Source organism: Rana temporaria, chromosome 10, assembly GCF_905171775.1.
Source record: "Rana temporaria chromosome 10, aRanTem1.1, whole genome shotgun sequence".
Lineage (NCBI taxonomy): Eukaryota > Metazoa > Chordata > Amphibia > Anura > Ranidae > Rana > Rana temporaria.
Genome location: NC_053498.1, coordinates 80343465 through 80364526, shown reverse-complemented (window position 1 = coordinate 80364526; position 21062 = coordinate 80343465). Strand labels below are relative to the sequence as shown.

Genomic DNA, 21062 nt, shown 5'->3' with positions numbered 1-21062 from the left:
CTTTTGTTTAGTGCTGGCTTATGGGTACTGATTAGACCATGGAGGCCATTTCGAGACAGAATCCGACAAACTGTTCTGGTTGACAGAGGGACTTCAGGTGACCAGGTCTCGTGGAGCTCTGCTGCAGTGGAAAATGAGCTGGCCTTGGATTTTCGAGCTAACAAACCGTCCTCTCGAGCAGTTGTCTTGCGGGGTCAGCCTGACCTGGTCCAAAACGTCTCCAGTCACTTCAAATCTTTTTATCCTCTGAACTTGACGCTGAGACACATTGAAGGCGTCTTCCACATCAGCAGTGGATCTGGTCTTCAGACTCTTGATAATCAACACTTTAGTCTCCGGGTGAATCTTAGGCATGTTTGCAGAGGTCTAGTTGCAGTTGAGAAGGTCTAGTGTACTGGTGTTCTTTGTATACACACCTGAGACCTAATTGATCCATTATTAGTCACAGGTGAAGCTCATATAACAAGGCAACAACACTTATGTCTTGGCAAAAATTGACTTTACCAAGCTGTGAATATTAGAATACTTTTTGTCAGTTTCGTTTTGCACTGAAACATTATTACAAAAGCTGTTGGGATTAAAATTACCCATTTCTTGTAACAAAATCTTGATTAGAAATATTTTTTAGCGGCACTTCAGGTCAATTTGTACACAAGCGACAAGACTTTTGTCAGGGACTGTATGTGTATATATATATATATATATATATATATATATATATATATATATATATATAAAAAAATATATATACTGTATATAGTGTCAGTAGGGCATTGAATGGTGCCAGTAGAGTAGTGGATGTGTCAATAGAGCAGAGGTTGGTGTCAGTAGAACATTGGATGGTATTAGAAGATCAGTGGACATGTCAGTAGCATATTGGGGGCGATGCCAGTAGAGCAGTGGATGTGTCAGTAGGGCAGAGGTTGGTGTCAGTAGAACATTGGATGGTGTCAGAAGAGCAGTGGACATGTCAGTAGCACAGTGGGCGATGTCAGTAGGGTAGTGGATGGTGCCAGTAGAGCAGTGGATGTGTCAGTAGGGCAGAGGTTGGTGTCAGTCAGTAGAGCAGTGCACGTGTCAGTAGCACAATGGACAATGTCAGTAGGGCAGTGGATACTGTCAGTAGTTTTTATTATTATTATTTTTACAATATTCTTTTTTTTCTGCAAGGAAACTTCACAGTCTACCCTTCACCTGACCGTGATTGATGGGTAGATCATGATCGATGGATTGTTGAGCCCCGGATTAGGGTGTGCCCAGGCACACCCGGGACACCCTGTGCGCATGCCTATGAACATACATGGACTAACTAAAATCATAGCAAAGTAAGGAAGCCCGGTTTGAATCCATAATTGTTCTATGCCAATAGCTCATAAGTATCGAAGTCATTAAATCTGCATGGCAGACGAAAGGGAAACATTGCAACTTACATATTTCCTAACTACTGGTTTCCTCTCAGTGTTGGTATTAGTTACTGTAAAAACTAAAGTAGCTACTTATGGTCAAACCCCTGTCCCAATATTTCTTCTTGCCCTGGCTGACTAGATACATATGCTTGATAAATATCTTCAAGCAGTGCCTGTGACTATACAAGAATATTAGATACTGCACACCAGCTGTACTTAAAACTCTTCTTTATTCAATCATAAAAGACATACACAAGAGATAAATAGAGAATACTGACACGTTTCACACACAGTTCTTCATTCATCCCATGTGTATTGCTTTTATGTATGAATTAATAAGTAGTTTGGATATAGCTGGTGTGCAGTCATCTGAATTTAATGTTGATTGGCTGTCACCAAACAAGCTGGACGAGCACCTGGCTATAGCAGGCAAGCATGGACCAAACTGGGGTGACACATTGTGAATTGCACTATCATTATTAGGTCCCAAAATACTTGCCCCAGTCTTAGGTTTCCACGAACACAACAAATGATATTCACAGTTACCTGCCAACCACAACGGTAATGTTCCATATGAAGGTATGTATACCACTCAAGGTAGATGGTTTGACACAGGCCCCACTGCAAAATCTCCAGGTACTGGTCTAACTCTTTGCACTCTAGTGAGTCATTCGGGATTTAAATAGCAGAGGGGTCAACTTTGATTATGTTCCTGATGAAAAGTGATGTTCAGTGAGGTTTCAAAAATGTTGTTTTCAGCACAAAACATGTCAGAGGTTACACAAACTGCCGTTTAAATTAAAAAAAAACAAACATGTTGCAGCCTGGAGTGTGTTGATTAATTTTCTTTTCTGATTGCTTCTAATAAGGTGAAAAAATGGCTTTGGAGTCAGTGCTTTAGAAAAGGCGGCATGCATATTGAACTAGAAACTCTAATATTACTTATCCTTAACCACTTCAGCCCTGAAAGATTTGGTTGCTCAAATACCAGGACATTTTTTACAATACGCCACTGTGTTCCTTTAACTGACAATTGCGCGGTCGTGCAACATTGTACCCAAACAAAATTGATCTTTTTGTGATATTTGATCATCTCTTGGGTTTATATTTTTTGCGCTATAATTTGAGATTTTCCTAGCTTGTGACGGAAAATATTGATTATATGATGACAGGAGGCGATCATCTTGTGCATTAATCTTCCTTTATTAATGCTCACAGCAGAATACATTTCTAATAACTTTAATGTAAAAAAACTTTTTTAAAACAGAGTACCCCCTCAGTAGTCCATACAATCCTCTAACCACGCCCTATAAAAGGGGCTGTCTGTGAGTGTTCCTCCTCTTTCTTGATGCGATAATCTTCATATAAAAATGGTACCAGAAAGAAGGATCGGAGCGTGTCCTTGGAGCGAAGACCGGCCGGTCGACCTCTGAATGGCTTCCAACGGGAAGTGCACCACCAACCATGACCCAACAGGGGTTTCAGGAACAATGAATCCAAAACGAGGATTTTCAAGCGAGCTGCATTCCAACGAGAAGGCAGAGTTCAATCATTCTCCCAACCGGATTACCCGTCTGTAAGTTCCAGATCGGCCTTCAGTAACCTGCGAAAAGTGAAAACAATCGTAACAGGGAGGGTCGGGAGGGAAGATACTCGCCTCCTGTCATCATATAATCAATATTTTCCGTCACAAGCTAGGAAAATCTCAAATTATATATCAGACAGGAGGCTCATATCTTGTGCAAGTTCAAAGCTCAAATATACATATACAGATATGATTAAAACACAAGTCATAAATCTAAGGGAGGACCGATAGGGAGATATGGTCCTGAGGTCTGAAATAGAATTGACGGAACGTGGTCTCGGAAGACCAATCCGCCGCTCTCAAGAGATCAGAGAGAGAGCCTCCTGAAGTGACTACTTTAGTAGCCATGGCGCCCCTGGTGGAGTGAGCTCCGAACAGGGTGACGTCGATCCCCGCCATTTCCATGGCGGTTCTCACCCATCGTGCCAAGGAGGCAGACGAGACAGGAAGGTGGGGGTTGACATAGGATATAAGGAGTTGAGAAGAACCTGCAGGGCGTAAATTAGCCGTGAGGGATTCGTATGTCTGAAGACACCGAACGACACAGAGGAGGGGATGAGTAGGAAAAGAAGGATAGAAGACTGAGTGAATACCAGTCTTGGTCCTGCGCACAATGGAAAATTCAACACCGTGTGGCGAAAATTGCCTTCTGGAGATGTCAAGAGCTCTAACATCTGACACCCTCTTAACGGAAATTAGACAAAGAAGGACCGTCAATTTCATAGATAAAAGTCTCAAGGATAGGTCCGAATTGTCCCCCCAACTGGCGAACATATCAAGTACCTTGGAAACATCCCAGGTCACTTGGTATCTAGGCCTAGGGGGACGTTGAAATTTTATGCCTCGTAACAGCCGGCATACCAAAGGATGTCTGCCAACCGGTAAAGAATCCACGGGGCAATGATAGGCTGAAATAGCTGAGCGATAGATATTAATAGAACTGTATGCCTTGCCGGATTCGAAAGACTCTGCCAGGTAATTAGCTACTAGCGAAACAGGGGCCTGTATGGGATCAACCTGTCGTTGATCACACCAACGAACCCAGAGTCCCCAGGCTGATCGATATGCCGATCTAGTCCCGGGGGCCCAGGCCAGGGAGAGGAGATTCCGAGCTGAGACTGAAAGGCCTCTATCTGTGGTCGGGATCCCGAGACTAGCCACGCTAGAAGTGGCAGGTTGTTCTCCAGAACCATGGGATGAGGATCCCCGGTCGGATTGGTGAGGAGGTGAGGGGAGAAGGGAATCAGTCTGGGACAGTCTATAGTCATTCCCAGAAGCAGAGGAAACCATGGTTGGGTCGGCCACCATGGAGTAACTAAGACCACTGTCGCTCCCAGGTTGGTTATCCGTAGGAGAAGTCTGGGGATTATTTGAAAGGGGGGGAACGCGTAGTGCGTCCCCTCTGGCCAAGGTTGGTGGAGAGCGTCCACCGCATGTGCCTCCGGATCTGGCCTCCAGCTGAAGAAACGAGGTAGCTGATGATTGAGGCGTGAGGCAAAGAGATCGAAAGATAGCGGACCCCAAAGTTGTTGCAAGTGAAGAAAAATTGATCGATCCAATTTCCAATCGCTGGAATCCCGGAGATATCGAGAATTCCAGTCGGCTACCGAATTGGATACCCCCGGGATGTATTCCGCTATAGGGGTGATGTCGTGAGATAGGCAAAAGTGCCAGAAGTCTCTCGCGATGTATGCCAGCGTCTTGGATTTGGTGCCTCCCAGTCGATTGACATATTGCACCGCTGCCACATTGTCCATGCGAAATAGAATACAGCATGTGGACGTGTGAGGCATAAAACTCTTGACGGCGAACAGAGCTGCCAAAAGTTCCAGTGCATTGATATGCAGGGAGGTTTCCATAGCGGACCACGTCCCTCCTGTGGAGGACGTCCCGCACCGGGCACCCCAGCCCCTGCGACTGGCGTCTGATTCTATCACGACGTCCGGGGAGGGGTTGAAGATGGTCTTGCCGTTCCATTCCACGGCATGATGAAGCCACCATCTCAGTTCCTCGGTAGTCTCTTGACATAAGGGAATCTCGTCTGAATACCTGAGGCCTTGTCTCAGGTGCATAATTTTGAGCCGTTGAAGGGCTCTGTAATGTAATGGGGCCGGGAAGATGGCCTGGATGGAGGCCGCGAGCAGGCCCACCAACCGTGCTAGGGTGCGGAGGGATAGAAAACCTCTGTTCAGTGCTGCCCGAATCTCTTTGCGGATGAGCGCAAGTTTTGTTTTGGGTAGACTGAGGGTTGACTGGACGGTGTCTACCGTAAAGCCCAGGAACTCTACTTGTTGGGCTGGGGTTAGACTGGATTTTTCGTAGTTGATTACGAAGCCCAGTTCTTGGAGTAGGGAAATTGTCCAAGACATGTGTAGGAGGGCCTGATTTCTGGAATAGGCCATGATGAGGATGTCGTCGAGATAGATAATCAGACGAACTCCCCTGCTCCTCAGAGCTGCCACCACTGGTTTCATAAGTTTGGTAAAACACCATGGGGCAGACGACAGGCCGAACGGGAGGCAAGTGAACTGCCACATTCTGCCTTTCCACGGGAAGCGAAGTAAATGTTGTGAGTCGGGATGTATGGGAACCGTAAGATATGCATCTTTTAGGTCCACTTTCACCAGCCAATCGCTGGGGTGGAGAAGGTCTCGGAGGAAGTGGATGCCTTCCATCTTGAAATGCCGGTATTCGACATATTGGTTCAAGCCCCCCAGGTTCATCACAGGGCGGAAGCCTCCCCCTTTCTTGCTTACTAGAAACAGGTTGCTTATGAAACCTGGGGAAGAGGGATCTACTTCTATAATTGCCTGTTTCGTGACCAGATCCTGAATCTCTTTGTCTATGAGGCATTCTTTTTGCTTTGCAAACCGAATGGGTGGGGGAATCATATTGAGGATCGGTGGGAATTGCAGTTCTATGACAAACCCCGTGACGGAGTGTAGGATCCATGCGTCTGCCGTAATCGCAGACCAATGTTGGGAAAAATACTTCAAACGTCCCCCCACGGGAGTGTAATCGAGTGTGGTGTAAGGTATGCTCACCGGTAGGAGGTCGGGATCGTGGATAGCCGCGTCCACCACGTCCGCGCCAGGGTCTGCCTCGAGGAGGAAAGAACGGTGCGGGTTGTGCCATAGGGGTGGCATAGGACGGAGCCTGGTACTGATATTGGGCAGGGGATCTGCCCTGTGGCCTGAAGAAGGTAGAGCGGCCGGCAGAACGGCCTCTATTTCTGCCGGCCCTGTTAAAAACCTTGTTGGTTCCCGTTTTTCTTAGGGAATTCTGAGCCTTATCCAGACTGGAGAACAGTCCAACAAATTTATTAATATCTTTGATGACCATGTCACCAAAGAGCATGCCTTCGGCTGCCGGGCCAGGCTCAGACTCCGCCAGGTGGGATAACTGGGGGTCTAAGCGCATCAGGATCGACCTGCGTCTTTCTACTGAGCATGCTGTGTTTGCGGTGCCAGCCAGGCACAGGGCTCTCTGTGCCCAACCTCTAAGCTGTGGAAGGTCAACTGGTTGTTCAGAAGCCGCAGCCTGCTCTGAGAGGTTGAGTATTTTGGTTAACGGGCCCATCAGGTCCAGGACGCGGTCCTGTATGGCTCGGAAGGACCGTTCAATGCCCTTCTTTTGAAATGTTCCTGTTTTTAACAGGTATTTTGTTAAAACCGGATCAACTTCCGGGGTGGCTACCACTTTTTTGGGAATGGAGGGTCTGGGACATTCGGCTCTCAATTTATTGCGGCTACCCTTGTCTAAGGACTTCCTTGCCCATAGTTCCACGTATTGTGAAACGTGCGGTAAAGGAGTCCACTCTCCAGAACGCGGGTGTGTTATGGCGTCTGGGTGGAAGAAGGGTTCGCCGAGGGCGTCCAGAAGGACTTCGTCCTGCGTGGCAGGAGTGGCTGCTGTATTAAGAGCCGTAGCCCCAGCATCTTGAATATCCGAATCGGAGTCAGATCCGTCCGATCCCTCTAAGGAGTCGGCAGAGTCCTCCTCAGAGGAATCCACGTAAGAGTCAGGTTTTGCTCTTCTGGTGGCATTAGGTCCCTTTTTCTGGGTCTCCCTGAGGTTCAGGGGTCGAGATGTGTCTAAGTGATGCTGGGGTTGGTAGACCGTGGTGGGTGCTACCTGTAGCATATTAGTTACTTCCCCTGCCGGGGAGTCATGGACCGCAAGGGTGTGCTTCCTTTTTTTGTAAGGATTTTCCCTTCTTAGTGGGCGGTTCACCGCACTGAAGCGGGATCGGTGTCACATCCGTGGGTTGTAATGCCCAGGGGGATGGGGTAGTGGCGGCTAGGGCAGCCTGAATAGACATTTGTATGATGTCCTGGAGTTGGGAGGCACTCAGGGTGTGTGAGGTGCCTGTGGATTGTATTTCCCCACTGGGGTTCAGTGGATTGGTATCAGACATCTTGACGAGTGACCCTTAAGGCAGTACACCAGTAATGAATGTTATATTAGATTTGCTCAGACTGGTAAGTATGTATATTTTTGATTCTCTGTTAATTATGGGTATTTCAATGAAGGTCACTGATGCTAGTCAGCGCTAGGGTATTAAGATGACTGAGGCTAGTCAGCGCTGGGAATATCTATTTTTCAGGGAAGATACTTAGCTAAATGCAAGCAGGCTCCTGTCCTATCCTCTCCTCCGTAGGCTCCGAGTGGCTACAGAGAAGAGGGGAGCCTCAGAACCGCAGCGGCCCGGGAACGAAGTCTCGCGAGATTTCGTCCGGTGCGCGCTGATTGGTTGAACGGCGCACGAGGGCGGGGCCGCCCCCTAAGAGCGCGCGAGTGTCGTGAGGGAGAAGAGGACACTAATGGCGCTGTGCCAGGTAGTCAGCTGTGCAGGATGTCGGGAGGAGAAGCGCTCCCGACACCCTGCTGACTGGGTGCCGCGCTGTACAGATAGATTCCCTTAGCAGCGAATGTTAAGCAGAACAGTTAAAGATACAGGCACAGCAAAAAATCCTGGAACACAGGAAAGACTGAGAAATGTGTATAATCTATATCAATATCAAAAGAGATTATATAATAATAATAAGGGAAAACACATATATATATATATATGCAAGTCATAAACATAGGAAAAAACAGGAGAGAAACTCTCTAGTAATCCTATAAAACAAGAAACACACTATAAATTAGTACTTATCTGATCTGTGAGCAGAAAGAAAGAGGAGGAACACTCACAGACAGCCCCTTTTATGGGGTCACTATAGGGGCGTGGTTAGAGGATTGTATGGACTACTGAGGGGGTACTCTGTTTTAAAAAAGTTTTTTACATTAAAGTTATTAGAAATGTATTCTGCTGTGAGCATTAATAAAGGAAGATTAATGCACAAGATATGAGCCTCCTGTCTGATATATAATCAAAAATAGAGTGTCAATTTTGAAAAAAAAACCCCACAATATTTTGTACTTTTTGCTACATAACATATCTCCATTTTTTTTTTTTTTAAAAAGCAAATTTTTTCCTTAGTTTAGGCCGATATGTATTCTACATATTTTTGGTAACAAAAATCGCAATAAGCGTATATTAATTGGTTTGCGCAATATATATAGCATCTGCAAAATAGGGGAAAGATTTATGGCATTTTTATTATTATATTTTTTTTTACTAGTAATGGCAGTGATCAGCGATTTTTATCCAGACTGGAACATTATGGTGGACAGATCAGACACTTTTGACACATTTTTGGGACCATTGTCATTTATACAGCAATCAGTGCTATAAAATGCACTGATTACTGTATAACTGTCACTGGCAGGGAAGGGGTTAACACTAGGGGTTAACCGTGTTCTCTAGGTAATGATTCTAACTGTGGGGGGATGGGACTGCGTGGGTGAGGAGACGGATCGTTGTTTTAGTATTTAGTATTTAGTATGAACAACAGATTGCTCTCCTCACCCCTGACAGCACAGAGATCTGTCTGTTTACATTGACACATCTCCGTTCTATCTCTGTGTGGAGCAATCACGGGTCCCCGGCGGACATGCGACCCCTAGTGATCAAAAGGCAAACCGACATACAGCTACGTCGGTTCGCCCAGGGGAGTCTACCTGCCACAGTACAACTGCGGCGACTGGTTGGTAAGGGGGTTAAAGTGATGCTAAACCCACAACCGTAAAATAAGCCTGTATATGTAGCATAGCATGCTTGTTATACGCACTGTGGAACTTAAGAGGTTAATCCTCTGCATTGTATAAAAAGGATGTTTTATCCTGTATGCACAGATTCTTCCCTCCCTGCACTGTCTATATGGGAAAGGCCAGTTTAACACAGGCAGAGTAGCTGACTTGCACATGCTCAGCTGTGTCTTTTATGCTGGAGAGCACATTTACTTGATCAGAGCTAGCCAGGTCACATGATATTGACATCACACATGTGGGCGTGTATACAGGCTGAAGTGGAAATCTCCTCCTTCCTGAACCTTTAGCAATGTACCCGTGATATACAGATCATCCAAAAAGGTATATAGTGGCAGTATTTTAATGTAAAAAATATGATTTTTAAGCTGTGGGCACTACTTTCATTTTACTGGGTTTAGGTAACACTTTAAGGTATTTCCAAGGGATGATGTGTGGGAGCAAACTCAAAAAAGGCTTTGTCTGGAGTTGATAGATCAAGGTGGGTGGCTCAAGGCCCAGAGAGCTGTTGAAGTCAAGTGCACTAAGTACCAAGCTTTGACTGCTGTTATTCTGAATTAACTTCCATATGAGTGTTACCATAATAAGCTTGAGTACTTTTCCCTTTTCCAAAAGGGGGACTTTGCTTCACTGATTAACATTATTAAGTTGTTTTGCAATTATTATCATAAATATACAGTATATAATGTAAATTCTTGCTTTTCATGTTACATCATACTTTTTAATCAGTTGATTGTAAGCTCCTGAAAATTAGTTTGAGCTTTGCATGGATCCTACAAAGTCTTTGCTCCTGCAAATGGATTTTAGAGAAGTGTCGCAACATAAAATAAAATTATAGCTATGTTCTGGGATAGAGTGTGTTGAACTGCCAATATCCAAATATATCATAAATGCAACATAAGAGATGCGATTTAAGAAACTGAAATTTTTCCGGGAGTACGTAGGAATATGTAGTGGGTAGTGAATTATCTTGTAAATACTAAGCAAAATAGTTTCATACTCATACTTGAGAAAAAGAAAGTTCAAGAATGTTTGTATGCCCTTCTTATACCCTTCAATAAATAAGGGTTGGGTCTCTGTTATGATCAGTTGACTACTGCTATGATTCACCTTTGGCAGATTTTGTGTCCCCACACATTTAAAGTGGTTCCAAAGCCTAAGCATTGTTTAGCTTAATGCATTTAGGTAGAAGTATGCCCCCTCACTCCTTCCTCATACTTACCGGAGTCCTCACTCTATCCAGTGCTGTGCCTGTCTTTAGTAGCTCTCTCCTCCCACTTCCTGGGTCCACAGGCTTTGCTGAGTCAGGGGGAGCCACTGACTCTCACTGCTGTTAGTCAATTTCTGTGACGAGGGAGCGGGTTTGGAGCCAAGCCACACTGTCTTATCATGTTAATGGACGCAGGCAACGCAGCTCAGGAAGCTGCTCAGGAGGCTGCTACAGGTACACACCAAGAAAGGAGAAGCCAGGAGCGTCTGAGAGGAACCGAGAAGAGGAGGTTCAGGGTCGCTCTGTGCAAATCCATTGCACAGTGCTGGTAAGTATAAGCCTGTTAATAAGTGCCACCTTTTTGAGTCTAATAAAGAATATGTTTCCCAGCAAAGGTGATATAGGGAATGTGGCATAGTCAAGTTGAGGTGTGTGGAGTAGCAGCATAGTCAGGAACAAAGTAAAGTTCAGAACAGGCAAAGTACTATCCAGATCAGCATAAGCATGTGGTTGAATCCAAAGAGTCCCACAGTTTAGAAGTAAAAGGGGTTGTAAAGGCAAATTTTTTTTATCTTAATGCATTCTATGCATTAAGAAAAAACAACTTCTGTGTGCAGCAGCCCCCCAATACTTACCTGAGCCCCATCTCTGTCCAGTGATGTGCGAGAGTGGCTCGATTGTCCAAGACTCTCCCTCCTGACTGGCTGAGACACAGCAGCGGCGCCATTAACACTCGATGCTGTCAATCAAAGTCAGCTAGCCAATCAGGAGAGGGAGGGCCAGGCCGGGCCATGGCTCCATCTCTGAATTGACACAGGCAGCTGTGGCTCAGGTGCCCCCATAGCAAGCTGCTTGCTGTGGGGGCACTCGACATGAGGGGGAGGGGCCAGGAGCACAGAAGAGGGATTTGCCAAGAAGAGAATATGGGCTGCTCTGTGCAAATCCACTGCACAGAGGAGTTAAGTATAACATGTTTGTTATCTTTATAGAAAAAAACAAAATGAGACTTTACAATCACTTTAAGACTAAATAGGTTCTGAGAGATCAGGCAAATGAAGGTAGAAAGGCCTAGTCTTGAACTGAGAGCAAGAGGAACTAGGAGATGAAACCAGGTATCAGGAACTTGGCAATGAGTTTACCAGGAATGCTTTAAGGACTGTACTGATGAGGACAGCAACATGAAACTATAAAAGGATAATAAAATTACCTGTATGCCCACTTATAAAGGGTCTGGTATAGATATTAATGGGGGACCTCATGCAAAAAAAAAAATGGCATGGGGTTCTCCCTAAAATGCAAACTAGACCCTAATCCTTAATCAAGGTCTGGTATACATGTCGAAATCATGTGGAGTCCCTCAAAATGTAATTTGGATTGCAAGGGTCGAAGAGTCCATACCAGACCCTTTGAAGGGCAGGCCCCCCTCCTGAAATGCACCATGCCATATGCCCTCAACATGGTAGGGATAACTTGCCAGGGGGAACCCCGCTTGCCAAAACACCTTGTCCTCATGTTGTGGTTGCAGAGGGCTGTGTAAAATCTTACATGGTTTTTGACAAGTTGTTTATTAAAAGAAAAAAAAAGAAAAAAAAAACGTTCATTGATGTACATCCATTGGTGAATAGTGAGTGAAGGGGGCGCTCAAAATAACTAGTGATAGTAGTAGATCATATTAAACTAAACAAATAATTATATCGCTATATAAATAAATAAATAAAGCCAACAATATAAAAATGTGTACAATCTCCAGAAGTACCACCCAAACTGGTGGATTTATGCAAAGTGAAGATGCAAAAGTCCGTATATAAATAAATAAATAAAATAAAGTGCTTGTGCTCAGATGTCTTCAAACTTCACTGTGAGAGAAAGTTTCCACCTTCACCAGCTTTAAAGTCACCCAAAGTATGCTCAAAGGATGGCACCTTACCAGATGGTATTGACCTGTTTAATTAAAAAGAGGTCAATAGTAGCTTTGTGTCACAATGCAGCTTGGTTTGTTTAGTTCAGCCTGACTTCAACATCATGTAGCGGGACAAAGGAAAGAAAAGACCGCCATAGTATAATTCCATTTATTTTAAAAGGTTTAAAAGAACACAGTGCCAAGTGGCTTCTTACTTTTGTTGGTGCCCGTAACCCGGCACTGAGGCTGTACATCCATTGTCAATTACATCATCAAGCGATCATCTGCCGACCTGCTGAAAGAAAAAGACACGTCCGATTCCAACGACTGCTTACACACGAATGACAGCTTTGGTGGATGACAGATGATATAAAGATGATCTAAAGAAACATTTCATGTGATACCATCCATAATCTATCTCCTATGTTTCTTTTTCCTGGCAACATCAGGGAAACAAATAAAGTGGTTGTAAACCCTTTTTTACAACTTTATGCTACAGGTAAGCCTATAATAAGGCTTACCTGTAGCTACCCAGGATATCTCCTAAGGGGTCCCTAGGGGGGGGGCAGAGGGGGCCCTGACCCCCAACATCATGCTGTGCCCCACCATGTGCCCCACCATGTGCCCCCCCAAAAAAAAAAATTTTTTTTTTTTTTTTGCAATTTTTGTATTTTGCTCCCCGAGAGGGAGAGCGTCCCCAGTCAGCTCTGCGGGGGATTCCTCCCCCTCCCTCTGCTCGCCATCACTGCATAATGCGAGCGCTCACACAACCAGATATTCTAGCCTGGACCGTGTTTAAGTGTGTGCACTGCAGACTGCAGTACACTGTAATCACTGAACTACATTATCTCCATCCCTTCTCTCTCCCCCCCATCTGTCTCCCTCCCCCTCTCCTGTTCTTTCAAAACATTCACAATTTACTTTCACTTTCAGTCAGGCAGATAATATACTGTGCAAATTTCTTTCCTGCATCCACAGATTGCAGGGAAGAAACTTGCATGATTCCCCCATCAACAGACAGTGGTGACAGGGGAATATCCCTCCTGCCCAGCAATTATATTCTCCCGACAAACAGTGATTATCACCAGTGGCTATAGCAACCACTAGTGATAATTATAAGAGAATCTGCTCATTAATGGTTCAAATCTCAGCCAGTTTCTGCTGAACCAGCTGAGATTTAAACTGTCTATGGCTGGTCTTAGCTCTTAGGCAGCCCATACATTGATTAACACTGTGGAGTGTCGGCTTCCTGGCGGGATCGAGCATGTGGGATTTCAAACACACCCGAGCCCATCTCTATTGGTTGTAGACAGTTGAGCTCCCTGCAGGTTGCTTAGCAGCAGTGGACCCTTCTCTGGTATGCTGATCGGGATGCAATCCAGGTGATGCTCTTAGTCAAATCCTAGTCATAAATATCAGAGATTTTATTGATCAAAGCCCACACTTTACAGGCATAGAGCCCACATGGCTGCTGATCATACGGTTGATTATATTTATGTGGTTGTACTCTTGATGCTAATAAATACTGTGTTTATTAGATCTGACTGGGAGCATCACCTGGATCACATCCCGATCAGCATGTCAACAGAGAAGGTTATACAGCATTACTGCTGCTAGGTGACCAGCTGGGGGCTCAGCTCTCTATAACCAATAGTGCCAGCCTTCCCCTGCATGTCACCAGCACTAGGTCCTAATAGACTGCCGCCGCTGTCAAGGAGACAGATGCCAGACCAGCGCTGTAAATAGCAGGGACAGGACAGCTGGGGATACCCACTGTGGCAGAACACCAGGGCCCGGTGGCAAGACAACCTTTGCAACAATGATAGTTCTCCCACTGCTTTGGACCCTTATATTTTCTTGGTGTGCTGGTGACATATATCTCTTGTTTTCTGCCACCCTGGGGGCCCCAGTATAGTAGGAAGGGAGCTCACTGCAGAACATATGAAAGGGCCCATAGTGGGATCGTAGTAAAGGGCCCCAGGATATATATATATATATATATATATATAATTGCATTTTATAGTTGGCCCCCCTACTTTTGTAAAGCTGGAGCTGGAGACGCCATGAAAGCTGGAGACGCCACTGCCTGCATGTGCCGATGACATCGGCACATGCACACTGGGGCAAACTGAAGCAATGGCACCTATGTGCTGTTGCTTCAGTCCTCGTGCCGTTACCGGCGGCTCCCGCGCACACGTGCGGGAGTGACGTGATTGCGGCTCTGGCAAATCACATCGTCGGAGCCGCGATACCCGGAAGTCACTCTGGGACGACATGTCGGCGGCCGGAGGGGGAGACGTGGACTGCTGCGGGGGCTTCGATCTGAGGTAAGTAATACATAATGAGCTAGTATGCTATGCATACTAGCTCATTATGCCTTTGTCTTGCAGGGTTTTTTTAATTTTTTTTACTAAGGGTTTACTTCGTCCTTAAAGTGGTTGTAAGGGCAGAAGTTTTTTTTTTATCTTAATGCAGAATGTAATGAGAAGAGCTAGCTGGGGGGGAAAAGGGGGCTGGAAACTCATTGCTACATCCTAAATAGAGAGAGATAAAAACGGAGGGGTGCAGTGTTCAAACCAGACAAGAGAGTAGAAAAGTATAATAAAAGTACAACAAGTTGTAATGTAATCTAAAAAATGATAGTATAAACATCACAAAAACAGCATTAAAAACAAATTTGATAGCCATAAATAATACAATATAGTAGACATGTGCAATTCGTTTTGTTCCAACGAATATGAAATTATCCAAAGTTACGAATTATCCAAAATAATGAATGCCATATCTAAACAAATGGAATGTAACAAATTAATAATAATAATAATAATAATAAAAACGTATTATTATTATTATTTAGTTCAGTTCCATTAGTTTAGATGCGCCATTAGTTATTTCGGATAATTCATAACTTTGGACAAATTCATATTCGTTACGCTCACTAACAGCCAAATTTGAAAGGAAATGGCAATACTTATAATTTAATAGTTATTATTAGTTAGTTATTTTTGGATTTTCTTTCTTATTTTTGAATTTTCAAATTTCCGAATCTTTGAATTTATGAATTGCGATCATAACGAAAAAAAAAGACAAAAAAAATTTCGGCAGTGCACATGTCTATACAGAACTGGTGTCTTATACACACAGTTCGTCTTGTGGTAGTAGGCCAAACCACAGACAATTACATTGACGATCCTAACATGTTTCAGAATATAATATATTACTTCTTCAAGGGATGATCAAAGCAGACTGTATTTTCTAAGGGTATAAAGTAATAGTAACATGTCACTATACATTAATATGAACAAATATTAATATACAGAGTAACAGGTGATAGGTGTAGCATAGCATGATGTAATTAAAAGGCAAGGTTAGACATACTCACAGAGTGTGGCTACAGTTTACAATATTCACAACATGGCGGTAGATTCACAAAGGAGATACGACGCTGTATCTCCAGATACCCCGTCGTATCTCTGAGTCTGGCCGGTAGTATCTATGCGCCTGATTCATAGAATCAGTTACGCATAGATTTCTATTAGATCCGACCGGCGTAAGTCTCTTACGCCGTCGGATCTTAACTGCATATTTACGCTGGCCGCTAGGGGCGTGTATGCTGATTTACGCCTAGAATATGTAAATCAGCTAGATACGCGAATGAACGTACGCCTGGCCGACGCAGTACAGTTACGCCGTTTACGTTAGGCTTTTCCCGGCGTAAAGTTACCCCTGCTATATGAGGCGTATATGCGGCATACCAATGTTAAGTATGGCTGTCGTTCCCGCGACGAAATGTGAAAAATTTACGTTGTTTGCGTAAGTCGTCCGTGAATGGGGCTGGACGTCATTTACGTTCACGTCAAAACCAATGACGTCCTTGCGGCGTACTTTGGAGCAATGCACACTGGGAAATTCCACGGACGGCGCATGCGCCGTTCGTGAAAAACGTCAATCGCGTCGGGTCAGGGTTAATTTACATAACACACGCCCACCTCTTCACAATTTTAATTAGGCAGGCTTACGCTGGCCTATTTACGCTACGCCGCCGCAACTTTCTTTTGAGAATACGGCACTTGCCTGTAAAAGTTGCGGAGGCGTAACGTAAATAGGATACGTTACGCCCGCACAAACATACGCCATTCTACGTGAATCTACCCCATGGTCTTTTAGTTCTTCTTCCACAGTGCCTCATCACATTCCCTGTACCCCAAAGGATGTTACATCGAAGTGGTAGCTAGAATAGTGTCTTTGGCCCAAGACAAATTTCACGTAGGATGAGGGAATGAGGAGTAGTGACGCTGCGGCCAAAAAGGCACTCGCAAGGATTGCAAATGCAGGGACGGCCCTAAAACAGTGTGTAATCTGTGATATGTGTCCCCATAATATGGACAGACATAGTGAATGCAGGATTGTCAGAAGTTTGAGAAGTAGAGCTAATTACATAGAAGTAGACACAGCAAGTAAAAAAGAGCACTCAAACATATATAAAGACAGAGGGCGCTCTGAAAAGTAATATATAAACAGCTGAGACTTTCATGCAGCATGTATTAAAATGGTGTGTCCTGAATCCAGGGGAACTGCGAGTTACTAGGTTGTCCAGCCTGTCTAAAGGGCAGTCATCTTTTTATATGTTGGAGGAATACAGTAGATACACACCCACCATAAACAGTGAAGTCTACACACCCCTGTTAAAATGTCAGGTTTCTGTGATGTAAAACAATGAGACAAAGATAAATCATTTCAGTATTTTATCCCACCGTTAATGTGAACTATAAACTGTACAACTCAATTGAAAAACAAACTGAAATCTTTTAGGGGGAGGTAAAAAAATAAAAATAATAATGTGATTGCATAAGTGTGCACACCCTCTTATAACTGGGGGTCTAGCTGTGTTCCGAATAAAGCAATCACATTCAAACTCGTGTTAAATAGGAGTCAGTACGCACGTTCCATCATTTAAAATGCCTCTGATTAACCCCAAATAAAGATCACCTGTTCTAGTAGGTCTTTCCTGACATTTTCTTAGTCACATTCTACAGCAAAAGCCAAGAGCTTCTAAATTATCAAAGGGATCTCATTGTTAAAAGGTGTCAGTAAGGAGAAGGGTAAGAAAGAATTTCCAAGGCATTAGATATACCATGGAACACAGTGAAGACAGTTATCATCAAGTGGAGAAAATATGGCACAACAGTGGCATTACCAAGAACTGGACGCCCCTCCAAAATTTATGAAAACACAAGAAGAAAACTGGCCAGGCAGACTGCCAAGAGGCCTCCAGCAACATTAAAGGAGCTGCAAGAATATCTGGCAAGTACTGGCTGTGTGGTATATGTGACAACATTCTACCGTATTCTTCATATGTCTGGGCTATGGGGTTGTGGCAAGACAGAAGCCCTTTCTTACCAAGAAAAACATCCAAGCCTGGCTAAATTTTGCAAAAACACATTTAAAGTCTTCCAAAAGCATGTGGAAAAATGTGTTATGGTCATATGAAACCAAGGTTGAACTTCTTGGCCATAATTCCAAAAGATATGTTTGGCGCAAAAACAAAACTGCACATCACCAAAAGAACACCATACCTACAGTGAAGCATGGTGGTGGCAGTTTCATGCTTTGGGGCTGTTTTTCTTCAGGTGGAACAGGGGCCTTGGTCAAGGTAGAGGGAATTATGAACAGTTCCAAATACCAGTCAATATTGGCACAAAACCTTCAGGCTTCTGCTAGAAAGCTAAACATGAAGATGAACTTCATCTTTCAGCATGACAACAACCTAAAGCATACATCCAATACAACAAAGGAATGGCTTCACCAGAAGAAGATTTTTGGAATCGCCAAGCCAGAGCCCAGACCTCAATCCGATTAAAAATCTGTGGGGTGATCTGAAGAGGGCTCCTCGCAATCTGACAGACAGATTTGAAGTGTTTTTGCAATGAAGAATCAAGATCAATTAAAGTCAGTCAGCCAATGAGGAGACAAAGGGGGTGGGGCAGGGCCACGGTTCTGTGTCTAAATGGACACAGGGAGCTGTGGCTTGGCTCAGAGAAAAATAAAAAAATATAGTCTACTCCAACTGACAGTATTGCGCACATATGTAGCACTCCTTGTACCCACAAAGTAACAAAGTACTCCTTAACCTCTTCAGTCCCGGAAGAATTTATCCCCTTCCTGACCAGGCCATTTTTTGCGATACAGCACTGCGTCGCTTTAGCTGACAATTGCACAAGGTTGTACCCAAACAAAATTTAAACAGTAAACAGAAAAACCCAGTGGTGATTAAATACCACTCAAAGAAAGCTCTAAAGAAAGTTCTATCTGTAATTTTTTTTTATAAAGATTTAATTGGGGTACAGAGTTGCATGACTGACATCTCTTCTCACACACAACAGCACAGTTCACTCCTCCCCTCTGCTGTTCATTCACAGAAGACTTTCCATTTTGTAAATCAGTTCACATAATAAAAAGTGGTCTGTTATTGGACAGGAGGAGGCCAAAACAGCTGCATGCAACTTTGCAGCTACAGAAGCTGAGATCAGAAAGCCAAGTGTTTGAGGGCCAGTGTTCATAAAAAAGTGCATCCCATCAGATAATGCCTCTGACAATGTGCGTATGCGCAGTACACAACATCACTCCAGCTGATATATTGATCAGCTGGCGTGACTTCAACACAGCGCATGCGAACATCGTTGGAGGCATTACTTGACGATCTGCAAAGGGAGAATGTAATTGTGCAACACACTGAAATCCGCCTGTCATGTGATCGGCCAATTCTCCTACATGAGCAGAGAGGCAGGCAGAATCTGACGATTACATTCTTCCTTTGCAGATCGTCGGATAATGCCTCCGATGATCTGCGCATGTGCAGTGTTGACATCACGCAAGCTGATCAACATATCAGCTGGAGTGTTGTTGCGTCCTGCGCATGTGCAGATCGTTGGAGGCATTATCCAAAGGGTGTTCTATTCGATAGAACACCGGAAATACCAATAGTAAAAATAAACAAAGGAAGAAAAAGAATAAAATTGTGTATAGCCTTCCAACACTAAAAAGAGTTTCACTTGCCTATCTTACAAAATAACAAAATTAAAAACTGCAGCTCTATTACAACTCGACTTGAAGTGGTTGTTAAAGTGGAGGTTCACCCAAAAAATTTATTTTTAACATTACATTCAGCCGAGTTGTCCTAATGTCCTTTTTTTCCCGTACATACCTTATTTTCACCGCCGCTTCCGGGTATGTCTTCTGCGGGACTGGGCGTCCCTAGGAACGCCCAGTCCCGGAGAAGTCACGGAGATCGTCGTGGGTGCGCACGCGTATGCGCCTCCCCCAAGGCTTCTTAAAGGGGCCGTACAGGTACGTCCATTTGCCCAACGCTACCATTGTGCCAACGTATATCGGCGCGCATCGGTCGGCAAGTGGTTAAAGCGACCCAGTGCTGAATCGCAAAAAATGGCCTAATCATTTAGCAGCCATATCTTCTGGGGCTCACATTTCGATACACCCTAGACTTTCAAATATTTACATGCTTCTCAGTTGCCCAGCTCAATTTCCAACTTACCTGCCTCTTTGGCCTCACCATATCACCCATAGTGTTCAGAAAATTTCTACTGGCCCTGGTGGCCTACCTTTGAGAAAAATACTTTTTTATGTATATACCATACCAGTAAAGGAGTGCAGGCACTGTAGCTTTTATAAAGCCAACCCTGACTTTGTTCAGGTGATAATCATTCAGCAATCAGGCTCAGGAAGGACCTTGTTGGGGGAACATGCAGCAGCAGAGGAAGGCTGGAGAGCAATATAACAGATTGATTGGAAGCTTTGGAATTGCTTGAAAATCATTCCTTGTTCTCTGGTGGATCAATTGTATCAGCGGGAGGAGAGTTTAACATTGGAGCTGAAATCAAACGTATCTGATCCCTATAATCTGGGGTCCATCTAGAGGCCAACTGTTTTAAGATTTCTCCATTGGGATGTAAAGGAGCTTACCGCTGAATATATTGGATGTCCATGCGTTGTACTGAAATTATACGTGGACACTCACCATATTTAAATTTATGTTAACTGATTTCTTTGGACTTTAAATTTTGTATTTTTTTTTAAACATTTTCACTTAATTATTTATCACGTCACTATTTTGGGTAAGCGCAGAATATTTAATTTATACATATATACCATCATCTTGATGATATCTTTTGGCTCAAGACAGCAATAGCTTGCAATAGCTTGCAATAGCTTGCCCAGTTGGCTAGTAGAATGGTAAAAAAAACATTTGCTGGGTAAGCAATATCTAAAAAAGTAATCTCCTGCCCACTCAAAATCTCGTTTACCTGGGGGTGAGGATTGATGCTCCAAAAGTACAGTTTCTCTTACAACTATAAAAAATTCTCAGTCAGTGGCAGGTGAAAGACCCAGATCAAAAGTATTTTGATCCTTTCATAAAACAGGGTCCCTGTTTGTGGATCGAGAAGGGGAACATGCTTTGTTGCCACTCTCTCCTGCAAAATCTTGGATAACAATTACAATAGATGCCAGTGGAACTGGTTTAGAAGCTGCCTACCAAGGGAATTGGGTACAGTGCCATTGGTCTTTCCTGGCAGCAAAGCTAATCTCCAATATATTTTTTACATCAGAATTTTTTTTTTCTATTGTGCCAACAAAATAAAATAAAGGTTACAAACCACAGTTAAGAAAACCACATTTAACACATCAATAAAACATGTACATCATGTGGGATACAACAGTGGCACCAAGAGTATCATCATGACACATTTTGCTAAAAAGATAAGGTAGGCAGCGCTGGGCAGGCAAAAGCGA

At 43.9% G+C, this 21062-nt stretch overlaps 1 long non-coding RNA gene across 1 annotated transcript; it reads right to left on the bottom strand.

Annotated features, from left to right (window-relative positions):
• Nucleotides 1-2612: 2612 nt before the first annotated feature.
• Nucleotides 2613-19976, bottom strand: LOC120915230. The gene is made up of 3 exons (XR_005743856.1): nt 19807-19976; nt 12470-12549; nt 2613-3009 (listed from the first exon to the last, which is right to left on the bottom strand). It is a non-coding gene; the product is annotated as an uncharacterized LOC120915230 (long non-coding RNA).
• Nucleotides 19977-21062: the final 1086 nt, after the last annotated feature.